We start from the raw sequence: 12,973 nt of genomic DNA, 5'->3' as shown, positions 1-12,973 counted from the left end.
CAGAGTCCTGATAGATGGCAGCAACAACATCAATATCCTATACCGTGACACGATGGAGAAGTTGGGAATCAAGCAGAAGCAGCTCATCCCCAGTTGGACTGTATTCCATGGCATAGTCCCTGGCCTTTCCTGCTCACCAATCGGCAAAATCCAAATTGATGTTCTCTTTGGAGACAAAAGTCATTTTCGCCGTGAGCCAGTGTGGTTTGAAGTGGTGGACCTCAAAAGCCCCTATCACGCATTACTTGGCCGACCAACTCTAGCCAAGTTCATGGCAGTCCCCCACTATGCTTACCTCAAGATGAAGATGCCGAGCACCAAGGGGATCCTGACCGTAGTCAGAGACTACAAGAAGTCGGTCGCTTGCGCCGCAGATAGTAGCCGGCTGGCCGAGTCCCTCATGATTGCGGCTGAGAAAGAGTCCTTGACCGGGTGGTGGCGTTGGCAGGCAAGAAGCTGGAAATGTCACCCATCCCCAAGCAGTCGGAGGTTGAGGGCTTGTTCAAGCCGGCCAAGGAAACGAAGAAGATACCCTTGGACCCGGAGCACCCGGAGAGGCATGCTGTCATAGGTACGAACCTTGACAGCAAATAGGAAAGCGAGCTCGTCGATTTCCTTTGTGAGAATCGGGACATCTTCGCATGGTCTCCCAAAGACATGCCGGGTGTTTCGACGGATTTCACCGAGCACAAACTACTTGTCCGATCTGACGCCAAGCCGGCCAGGCAGCCCTTGCGCCGCCTGTCAGAAGTGAAGAGAAGAGTTGTCGGAGAAGAGATAGCCCGACTTCTAGCAGCCGGATTCATCATGGAAGTGTTCTTCCCAGAGTGGCTGGCCAACCCAGTCCTAGTGTTGAAGAAGAATAAGAAGTGGCGCATGTGCATTGACTATACCAGCCTCAACAAAGCCTGCCCCAAAGATCCTTTTGCTCTGTCGAGAATTGATCAAGTGATAGACTCCACAGCCGGATGCGAGCTGTTGAGCTTCTTGGATGCATACTCCGGGTACCATCAGATAAAGCTGAACCCGACCGACAGGCTGAAGACTGCCTTCATCACGCCATTCGGAGCCTTCTGCTACCTGACCGTGACGTTCGGCTTGCGAAACACCGGCGCCACGTTTCATCATTGCATGCAGAAGTGTCTCCTCAAGCAACATGACAGAAATGCCCATCTCTATGTGGATGATGTGGTGGTGAAGACGGAGAAGCGTGGCACACTGCTAGAAGACCTTAAGGAAACTTTCGAGAACTTGTGCCGATTCCAGATCAAGCTCAACCCGGAGAAATGTGTCTTTGGAGTACCAGCCAGCCAGCTTCTCGGTTTTCTGGTCTCAGAGCGCGACATAGAGTGCAACCCAGTGAAGATCAAGGTCATTGAAAAGATGAAGGTGCCCACCCGACTGCTGGACGTGCAAAAGTTTACCGGCTGCTTGGCATCAATTAGCCGTTTCATCAGTGGGCTGGGCGAGAAAGCTCTTCCCCTGTACTAGCTCATGAAGAAGACCACTTTTTTCGAGTGGAACGACAAGGCGGACGAGGCTTTTCTCCAACTCAAGAAGATGCTGGCAACCCCGCCTATCCTGGCGGCTCCGACTGAAAAGAAGCCCATGCTCCTCTACATCGCAGCCACCAGCCGGATTGTCAGCATAGTCATTGTGGTAGAACGCAAGGAGGAGGACAGAGCATTGCCGGTCCACAGACCCTGGTGTATTACTTGAGCGAAGTACTGTATGCCTCCAAGCAAAACTACCCACATTATGAGAAGATGTGCTATGGCGTGCACTTTGCCGCCAAGAAGCTGAAGCCTTACTTTCAAGAGCACCCAATAACCGTCGTCTGCACGGCTCCGCTTGCTGAGATCCTTGGAAGCCGGGATGCTTCTGGCCGAGTGGCCAAGTGGGCCATTGATCTGGCCCCCCTACACCATCTACTACCAGCCTCGCACCGCCATCAAGTCACATGTGTTGGACGACTTCCTCGTCGACTGGGCCGAGACCCAGTACTTGCTGCCAGCACCAGACTCCACCCATTGGCGGATGCACTTTGATGGTTCAAAAATACGCACCGGTCTGGGAGCCGGCGTCGTCCTCACCTCTCCCAAGGGCGACAAGCTCAAATATGTGCTGCAAGTCCATTTTGCCGCCTCCAACAATGTAGCAGAATATGAGGCACTCATACACAGGCTCCGGCTTGACAAGGAACTCGGCATTCGCCGGATCTTGTGCTATGGTGACTCTGACTTGGTGGTCCAATAGTTGTCAGGCGACTGGGACGCCAAGGATGCAAATATGGAAACCTACCGCTTCCTCGTGCAGCAACTCAGGCGAGTTTCTCCATGTGCCAAGAAATGACAATGAGCAAGCAGATGCCTTGGCACGGATTGGCTCCACCCGACAAGCAATACCAGTCGGCGTCGCCCTACGCCGCCTTCTCAAGCCGTCTGTCAAGCCGTCCCCAGAATTAGATTCCATCTTCGTGTCGGCCCCTCTAGTCGGATCCGACTTGAGGATCCCAGAAGCCGGCACGGGGACTTCAGCAGCCGGCCCGGGGACTGCTGCAGTTGCACCCGGCTTGGGGACTCTAGAGCCCGGCCGGGGGACTTCGGCAGTCGGCCCGGGGACTTCTTCAACTCAGCAGGCGGAAGCAGTCGCCAACCCGCCGCCTCCCGGCCCAACCACCCTCATACAAGTTGCAGTTGTGGCAGTCGAAGAAATAGCAGCACCGTCCTGGGCTCAGCCAATCCTTAAGTTTTTGGTGAACAAAGAACTACCGACTGATGAGATCTCAGCCAGACAGGTGCAACGGCGAGCAGCAACATACACCATCGTTAATAGAGAGCTGGTACGGCGCAGTGTCACAGGCGTGTACCAGCGCTGCGTAGAGCCGGAGAAAGGCCAAGCAATCCTCAAAGACATTCACCAAGGCGAATGTGGTCACCACATGGCCTCAAGAGCACTTGTTGCCAAAGCTTTTCGTCATGGTTTCTTCTGGCCGACTTCTCTTGAAGAGGCCAAAGAGTTGGTCCAGAAGTGCCAGGGGTGCCAGAGATTCCGCTCCAAGCCACACTTGCCAGCTTCTCCACTCAAGACTATTCCCATAGCTTGGCCCTTTGCGGTTTGGGGTTTGGATATGCTAGGGCCATTCAAGACAGCCCATGGCGGCATCACTCATCTGCTTGTCGCTGTGGACAAGTTCACCAAGTGGATAGAGGAAAAGCCAATCAAGAAACTGAATGGGTCGACTGCCGTGACTTTCATCGCCGACATCACCACTCGGTACGGTATACCACATAGCATCATCACCGACAATAGCACAAATTTTGCCAAAGGAGCCTTGGCTCGTTTCTGCGCGACTCAGGGCATCCGACTGGACTTAGCGTCCGTTGCCCACCCGCAGTCAAACGGCCAAGTTGAGCGAGCAAATGGCCTCATTGTCGGGGGTTGGGTGCGACATATGCCAAAGGATGGATTATCATGGTGGGAGCGAGTAGAACATCGCCGATGCCCAGAAGCGGGATGAGGCGAAGACATGCGTGCCGACGGATCTTACCCTGCTTCAGGGCTCTCCTTGGAGATAACACCCCTACTGCTGCTCTGCGGGGTCTCCGCATGGTCACTATGGCAAGGTGAATACAAGGTTGCTCCTAGAGCTGTTTTCTGGAGGTAGGAGAGGGCAAGGCTAGCTCCTTCCTTCCTATATGATCGTGTCTAATGCTAAAGAAGCTACCCCCCTTGCATGGGTGCCCCGGGGGGCTTATATAGGCCTGCCCCCAGGGATACAATGGTAATCCGGCTGGGCGCGGGTCCCAGCCGTCTGTCTCTCAGGCCGCCCTCTTCTCCGCCGACTGCTGGGGCCCACCGACTGGTGGGCCCCACCGACAGACCTGGTACTGTAGCTGTGTTTCCAATGACGCGGGCTCGGTCATGGGGTCGTGGCAACAGTGCTGCCGTCTGGCGGACGATCACTGTCGCCATTCCCCATCTTGTTTGGTTAATGGCGTGCTGGGCCTGTGGGAGGGGCCACCCGACTCCAGGGGGCCGACTCCCACGGGTCCGTCTTTGTGGTGCTCTCGCCGTCTTCTGTACCCTCGCTGACGGGCGGGTCCCGCCGTCTCTGGGCCGTACAAGCAAGCCGTCGTGGGCACAGTGCACCGCCCATGGGGGCTGAGGTTAGGGCGGGCATGGCAACAGTGCCGCGCCATGATGTAGAGCCCAGCGATACAGCGCACCGTAGCCATGCCAGCCCTTCGTAAGCGAGGCAGGGGGTGGTTCGAGTCGCGGGCCGACTCCCATAGTCGTCTTATCTCGAAGTCGCCAGCCAAGAGTCGGCTCATCTCGAAGTCGTCAGCCAAGAGTCGGCTTAACTCGTAGTCATCCTTAGGACTCGGCCATGAGGGGCAGTAGCCGCCGACTCCTAGGAGGCGGCTCTTCATCTTGGGGTCTTGAGGGGTGCAATCTGCCCCAATGTTTCAAAAGGTTCTAGGGCTCGGGTCAGCCAACCCGTGGCCCATTACTCGGACAGTAGTCCCCGAAGCTGGTGAGGCGCCGCGGGAGACACGTCGGGGAGCCTCAATAGTTTCATCTTTCTGGGGGCGGAATCTCGGCTGTGCTGCCGTCTTCCTCCAGACCGACTAGCTGGAGTCAGACTCGCAGAAGGCTGTCTTGCCTCTCGGAGAGTTTGAACGTCGCAGCGGGGTCCAGGCAGCATGCCTGATAAGCTTCCGGGCAGCCGCCCGTTGCGGGTCCGTCGTGTGGCGCCGCGCGGCAGGGTCAGTCTGCCCACCCACGCGCGTGATGGGACATGACCCCAAGCGGGGCCCACCACTACCACGCCTCTGCATCCGAACGGATCCGTTGCAGCCGTGCGGATGGTTGGTATGCCCATGTTGTAACTGCGCAGTTACTTCATGTGGTGAATTGTGGGGGGCGTGGGGTCCCGTGCATAGTTAATCCCACGCCCGCCCCATCGGCTTCTCAGCCCATGAGCCTATAAGTAGGCGGGAGGAGTGGGCCAGCGGAGCACGCGCGCCCATTTCCCCTACTCTCCTTGCTTTCTTCTTGCTGCGCCAAGCTCACCGAGCCACGCCACGCTCGCGACGATGAGTTCTTCCTCCGCCGCCGCACCTCCCCGTGCGCTCCGGCGTATGGTACGGCTCCGAGGTGGACGACGACCATATCAAATTTCTCCGCAAGACGCGCCGCCTCCCCGGCATGGACCTAGTGCGAGCCCGTGCCGCGCCAGAGAGGGAAATAGTGCCGGCGCCGGAGGAGGGCGAGCGGGTCGTGTTCCGCTCGCACCTTATGCGCGGCTTTGGGCTGCCGGCGAGCGGCTTCTTCCGCTCCTTCTTGGTGTTCCACGGGCTCCAGCCGCACCACCTCACCCCGAAGACGGTGGTGCTGCTGGCTGCCTTCGCCACCCTGTGCGAAGGCTTCCTTGGCATTCTCCCCACCATCAAGCTGTGGGGGGAATTCTTCCAGTCCAAGCTCGACACGCACGTCGCTGGCATGCCGGCCCAGTGTGGTGCCTTCATCGCGATGCGGAGATCGACGGCCGACAACCCATTCCCCACCATTCCGCTGATCAAGTCGGTGAAGATGTGGCAGAGGTCATATTTTTACGTGAAGAACGTCGCCCCAGACGGCGACTGGGTCAATCTGGCGCCTTACGAAGCCGTCCCTCCGACTGGGAGGCTTCCCAGCTGGTCCCACCGAGTCAAGACGCTGACTCCCGCTGGAGCCGCCGCCGTTGCGCGACTCCGAGTGCTGACGCAGTCGGAGGGTCTGACCGAAGCCGACCTGCTGGCCGCCTTCGTGGAGCACCGAGTCCTCCCGCTCCAAGGCCGACCTCATCTGATCTGTCAGATGAGCGGCCACCAAGACCCGAGTCGGATGTGCTCCAAGGACATGCCCCACGCGGAGGTGGCGGACACGGTGAAATACATCGCGAACTGCAGTCTCACGGCAGATTGGCAGTTCGGCAAGGAGCCGTACTCGCGCGCCAACCCCCCGCCTGCTGTAAGTCGTCTTTCTTTTTCTTCTGTCTTCTTTTGTAGCCGAATCCGACTTTTGATCTTTTTGGTTTTTTCTTGAGTTAGAACCCTCTCATCCAGCCCTCAGCCGGCACCACGGGCCCGGCCCGTCGATTCGTCTCCGACCGGGCGGAGAGCGACGTCGACGACCCTGACTTGGGGGCGGCGGCGATGGAGGCCGACGCCAAAGGAGGCGGAGGAGGAGGAGGAGGAGGCTTCAGGCCGTCGGCCACTTTTGCCGACTGGCCTGATGACGACGCCGAGGGGGAAGTCATCCCGCACCGCCAACAAAGGGTTGGCCAGCCGGGTGCGAGTTCCTCCGCCGACTTGGATGGTCAAGGAGGCGCGAAGTGGCGCCGGGCTGGGCCGAGCTTGCTTGGCGGCCGGTCGAAGAAGTTCAAGGGGGCGGCCGCCGCAACCAAGCGGGAAGAGGCGATCGTGAAGGCCAACCGCTTCCATAAGGAAGTGAAGAAGCCGCCACTGGTCTCCGCGTAAGTGCCTCCGCCTTTGTCTTGTTTTCTATTAGTGAATTTTGTCCAAATCTTTTACATGCCTTCTTCGCTTCACGGCTCCCCTCACCTTTGAGAGGGTCGCCGCCGCCTCCGTTATGAGGTCGGCCAAGACGTCCGCCACTACTCGGCGGGTTGACCCCGCCACCGATCTCCGGGAGGCGACAGAGCGGAACACGCGGGAGAAGCGCGATGAGGACGAGGCCGCCCGTTTAGAGAAGGCGGAGGCCAAGAAGGCGGCGGCCTCTGCCCAGAGGAAGCTGGATGAGGCCGAAGCCGCCGTTGTGGCAAGGCGGCTAGCTGAGGAGGCTGCGCACCGCCAATCGGCGCTGCTTGTCGTTTCGCTGAACTCCGCGCCGCCGCCCCCGGAGTTCACGGGGCAGACTGGGGAAGCCGGCGGCGAGCACCCTATCATGGAGAAGGAAAGCGGCGAGGCCTCCATGTCGGACACGGCCGCGCCACCTCCGCCGCCTCCACCACCGTCTCTAAGTGCGCGAGGTAAACAGCCAACGGGCCCGCCGGCACCACCGACTGCGGACGAGTCCGAGGCGAGGCTGCTCCTTCAAGTCGCCTCGCCAGCGCGCCGCCGCCTCGAGAAGGCGACTTCGGCGCCATGCCCGTTGGAGATCGGCGCCGCCAGCTCGGCCATTCCAGACACCGAGGCGACGAGTGCCGCGCCCGTTGGGTGGGTGCAAGGAGGCGGCACGAGCCCGCTGAACCAGGCGCTTCTGGATGTTCAGGCGAAGCTGCGAGCCGAGGGCGACGCCATCCAAGCCTGCACCAAGGCGCATCTGGCATCGCGAGTAGCCGTCCGGGTATGCTTTATTTTTTGACTTTGTTTTTTCCTTGTTCTTCTCTATGGGGGCGCGCCAGCGCACCCACTGGGTGTAGTCTCCGAGTTTCGGGTCGGCTGCTGAGTAGGCGGCCCGGAACTCCTTCTGGCGAGTTTCCTTGTCTAAAATTCTTATTTCAGGAGTATCACAACCTCCGCGCCACTGCCTTCAACCGCAATGTCGAGGAGCTGGGCAGGCGGACTGCCGACTTGTCGGAGAGCCGGAGTGAGTCCTCCTTCTTCTTCGCGGGGGCGCGCTGGCGCACCCGCGGGCTGTAGTCCCCGAGATTTGGGCCGACTGCTGAGCAGTCGGGCCGGATCTTCCCGGCGACCTTCTTTGCCGACGACTTATCATCTTTTTTCCTTTGTTCTTCAGGGGCCAATGCCACTCTTCAGCAGCAGCTGGGCGAGGCCAACACCACCTTGCGTGCCAAGGGGGAGGAGTGCAGCAAACTCACCGCGGAGCGTGACCTGCTGGCTGCGTAGCTGGCGGAGCAGAGGGAGCTGCTCAAGAAGACGCAGGACGAGGCAGAGAAGAGAGAGACTGCCCTCCTGGCCGAGTTCGAAAGCGAGTGCTCCTCCTGGACCGACAAGGAGGCGCAGCTGACCTCCGGCTTCCATGAGATCGAGGACATCGTCGAAGGTGAGTTTCTTGGTTTCCTTTGAGCCGCCGACTGTGGGTCGGGCCGACTCCTGATTCTGACTTGCTTCTTTTTTGTCTTGGCAGACTTCTTCCCTGGCCACTCGCAGGCGGCCACTCAAGCCATCGAGGCAGATCATGAGGCGCGGAGGGCAGATGGTGCGGAGATTTCCGCCAACGCCCCCCCGGACCCTTGACAAGCAGCTTCTAAGCATCGAGGCTCGTCTGCGGCCGGCCCATCGGATGCTGCACCGGCTTCAACGTGCCGGCGCCCAGGCCATTGTCGCCCTGTGGGCAGACATGCCGATTCTACGCACTGCCAGTAGGACTGCCAACTGGCTGGAGGTCGCAGCTGGTCGTCTTGAGGCTTGGAAGGGTTCCTCGGCCCGGGCTGGAGCGCCGGGCCTTGGAATTCGTCAAGGCGTGGTATCCAGGGCTAGACCTGGACCGTCTGGCCGCGTTCCGGTCAGAGGCCCAGGCGGAGCTGGAAGCTGTGGAAGACGCCCTCGTCGCTCGTGCTGTGGCGATCATCGACTATGCCGACACCAGCATCTTCGTCCCTGATCGGGCTGAAGACGGCAGGGAGGCGCCGCCGGAGTGGTTCGGGATGAACCCAGACTATGACGAGGACTCGGCGGAGGTGATCAGTTCCAGCGCTGAGGAGGAAGGCGAGGCGGAGGACGGAGGCGAGACGGAGGCGCCAGAAGGTGGAGCGGGCGACTAGCCTTAGCTGGACCGTGCCTCCAGCAATGAGCCGCGCCCGACCGAGCCGACCGCCACCGGAGACGATCAAGCTGAGACTGTCCAGCCGACCGCCCCGACGCCTGACACCGCTGTCTCTTCCGACCCTCCGAACCCGTCTGCCACCTCCTAGGCTGCCGTCTTGCCGTCATTTTATCTGCTTTAGTAGTCTTTGAAGAACTTGTTAATTTGAACAATTCCACCCGCGGGGTGTATTTTGAACTTCTGATTGAAGATTCGGCCAAGGGCCTATGCTCTGTAAATATTTATCCGAGTTCTATCTTTCCTTTCTCATTGCTCCTTTGGCTTTTTCCTTTGCCGCCTTCCCTTAGTTCCCGCCTTGCCAGTCGGACAACCGTTCTGCGGCTGCCAATGGATCAAGTGCTTGGCTACTTTGGGGAGGCAAGTACTTGGCCATTTTTTAGAGTCTTCTTAACAAGTTGGATAGAAAGCGGCAGGCCGACTACTAAAGAGTCGGTTTTGGTAAGAGAGGCAGGAAACCGGCTTAAGCTGTGCTTATGCTTTGAGTCCTTAGCCATTTTTCGTGTGGACGCCCGTTCTTCCGTACTCCTGTCCACCAATCAGTCGTTCTGCGAGCTGCGGCTTCTGACAGGAGACAACTTAGGCGCCACGCACTACTTGTCCGACTGCAGGAAGCATTTCATAGCGCAAGGCGGCGAGTCCCCGGGCCGACTAGTCGAGCCTGGTGCCAAACGACATAACAAAGAGTAGTATATTCGAAGGCATAATTCTTATCATACAGATAACAAAAAGGGCAGTGCCCGAGCTCGTCTCGGGGGGCCCGAAGTCTTGGTACTTTAATACAAAGGGTGGCGTGATACATACTGCATCAACTATAAAATCTTCGGAGAAGATTTGCATTCCATGGGCGCTCCGTCTCTTTGCCGGAGTCGTCCCTCTTGCGTGCTCGCGGATTCTAAGCATCGTTCAGGTAGTAGGAGTCGTTTCCCAGCACCTTGCTGATAATGAAGGGGCCTTCCCAAGGCGCCGACAGCTTGTGCTGGCCGGCTGTTCGCTGGATCAGCCGGAGCACAAGGTCACCCTCTTGGAAAGATCTCGGCCTGACCTTCCTATTGTAGTATCGGCGCAGGCTCTGCTGGTAGATGCTGGACCGGCTGAGTGCCAACAGCCGTCCCTCTTCCACCAGATCGACACCGTCTTGACGTGCTTCTTCTGCTTCTTCCTCGGTGTACTTGGTGACTCACGGAGAGTCGAACTCTATGTCCGTCGGGATGACGACTTTAGCACCGTAGACGAGGAAGAAGGGTGTGAAGCCGGTTGATTTGTTTGGAGTCGTGCGCAGACTCCAGAGGACGGCTGGCAATTCGTCAAGCCAACAGCCGGCCGAACGCTCCAGTGGTTCGACCAGTTGAGGCTTGATGCCAGACAGGATGAGGCCGTTTGCTCGCTCTACCTGGCCGTTTGACTGCGGATGGGCAACGGACGCTAAGTCCAGTCGGATGCCCTGAGTCGCGCAGAAACGGGCCAATGCACCTTTGGTGAAATTTGTGCCGTTGTCGGTGATGATGCTGTGCGGTATGCCGTACCAAGTCGTGATGTCGGCGATGAAAGTCACTGCAGTCGGACCATTCAACTTCTTGATGGGCTTTACTTCTATCCATTTGGTGAACTTGTCCACCGCGACAAGTAAGTGAGTTAGGCCGCCTTGCGCTGTTTTGAATGGTCCCACCATGTCCAGGCCCCAAACCGCAAAGGGCCAGGCAATGGGGATAGTCTTGAGTGCGGAAGCCGGCTGATGTGGTGTGGAGCGGAACATCTGGCACCCTTTGCACTTTTGGACTAATTCTTTGGACTCTTGTAGGGCAGTTGGCTAGAAGAAACCGTGTCGGAAGGCTTTGGCGATGAGTGCTCTTGAAGCCGCATGGTGGCCGCACTCGCCTTCATGGATGTCTCTGAGAATTGCTTGGCCTTGCTCTGGCTCGACGCAACGCTGGTAGACACCAGTGATGATGCGCCTGACCAGCTCTCTGTTGACTATGGTGTAGGCTTCCGCTCGGTGTTGTACTTGCCGAGCCAAGATTTCATCAATTGGCAGTTCTTTGCTCACCAGGAACTTGAGGATGGGCTGGGCCCATGAGGGTGCTGCTATTTCTTCAACTGCCAGTACTGCGACTTGGACGAGGGTGGCTGGGCTGGGAGGCGGCTTGTTGGGGTCCGCGAGCGCTTGCTGTATTGATGAAGTCCCTGGGCCGACTGGAGCAGTCCCCAGGCTGAGTTCTGGAGTCATCGGACTGGTCGCCGCAGTCCTCGGGCCGGGTTCTGAAGTCCTCGGGCCGGCTTCGACTGGAGCGCTCTTGGAGTCGGACCGACTTCTTCGGGTGGGGCCGGCACAAAGATGGAGTCTGATTCTGGTGAAGGCTTGACAGACGGCTTGAGGAGGCGCCGAAGGGCGACGCCGGATGGTATTGCTTGGCGGGTGGAGCCGATTCGTGCCAAGGCGTCTGCTTGATCGTTGTCATTCCTTGGCACGTGGAGGAACTCGCACCCCTCGAAGTATCCGCTGAGTTGCTGCACAAGGAAGCGGTAGCTCGCCATGTTTGCATCCTTGGCGTCCCAATCGCCAGATGACTGCTGGACCACTAAGTCGGACTCGCCATAACACAGGATCCGGCGAATGCCAAGTTCTTTGGCAAGCCGAAGCCCGTGAATGAGCGCCTCGTACTCAGCGACGTTGTTGGAGGCGGCGAAGTGGATCTGCAGCGTATACCTCAGCTTGTCGCCCTTGGGGGAAGTGAGGACAACGCCGGCTCCCAAGCCAGTGCGCATCTTGGAGCCGTCGAAGTGCATCCGCCAATGGGTGGAGTCGGGCGCTGGCGGCAGGTACTGGGTCTCGGCCCAGTCGACGAGGAAGTCGGCCAGTGCTTGCGACTTGATGGCGGTGCGGGGCTGGTAATAGATGGTGTAGGGAGCCAGATCGATGGCCCATTTGACCACTCGGCCAGAAGCATCTCGACTTCTGATGATCTCGGCAAGTGGGGCTGTGCAGACCATAGTGATTGGATGCTCCTAGAAGTAAGGCTTCAATTTCTTGGCGGCAAAGTGCACGCCGTAGCACATCTTCTGGTAGTGGGGGTAGTTCTGCTTGGAGGCCGACAGTATTTTCTCAGGTAATATACCGGTCTCTGGACAGGTAGCGCCTTGCCTTCCTCCTTGCGCTCAACTACAATAACTGTGCTGACTACCCGACTGGTGGCGGCAATGTATAGGAGCATGGGCTCTTTAGGCGTCGGAGCCGCCAGTACAGGGGGAGTAGTCAGCAATTTCTTCAACTAGAGAAAAGCTTCGTCCGCCTTGGGGTTCCACTCAAAAAAGGTCGTCTTCTTCATGAGCTGGTATAAAGGGAGAGCCTTCTCGCCCAGCCGACTGATGAAATGGCTAAGGGACGCCAAGCAGCCAGTGAACTTTTGCACATCTAGCAGTCGGCGGGGTACCTCCATCCTCTCGATGGCCTTGATCTTTACAGGGTTGCACTCTATGCCGCGTTCGGAGACCAGGAAGCCAAGGAGTTGGCCGGCTGGTACTCCGAAGACGCATTTCTCTGGGTTGAGCTTGATCTGGAATCGGCGCAGGTTCTCAAAGGTTTCCTTGAGGTCTTCCAGCAATGTTCCGCGCTTTTCCGTCTTCACCACCACATCGTCCACGTAGACGTGGGCGTTCCTGCCGAGTTGCTTGAGGAGGCACTTCTGCATGCAACGCTGAAAGGTGGCGCCGGCATTCCTCAAGCCGAACGTCATGGTCAGGTAGCAGAAGGCTCCGAACGGCGTGATGAAGGCAGTCTTCAGTCTGTCAGCCGGGTTCAGCTTGATCTGGTGATATCCAGAATATGCATCTAAGAAGCTCAAGAGCTCGCATCTGGCTGTGGAGTCTATCACCTGATCAATTCTCGGCAGAGCGAATGGGTCCTTGGGGCAAGCTTTGTTGAGGCTTGTGTAGTCGATACACATCCGCCACTGCTTGTTCTTCTTCAGCACCAGGACTGGGTTTGCTAGCCACTCTGGGAAAAACACTTCCATAATGAAGCCGGCTGCCAGGAGCCGGGCTATCTCTTCTCCAACAACTCTTCTCTTCTCTTCTGACAGGTGGCACAAGGGCTGCCTGACGGGCTTCACATCAGACCGGACATGTAACTTATGCTCGGCGAATTCCATCGGTACACCTGTGTAGGACCTTGAAGTATGTC

Source organism: Triticum dicoccoides, chromosome 6B (genome assembly GCF_002162155.2).
Source record: "Triticum dicoccoides isolate Atlit2015 ecotype Zavitan chromosome 6B, WEW_v2.0, whole genome shotgun sequence".
In the NCBI taxonomy this organism is placed as follows: domain Eukaryota; kingdom Viridiplantae; phylum Streptophyta; class Magnoliopsida; order Poales; family Poaceae; genus Triticum; species Triticum dicoccoides.
The sequence above is the reverse complement of the archived record's forward strand: the minus strand, read 5'-3'. Positions refer to the sequence as shown.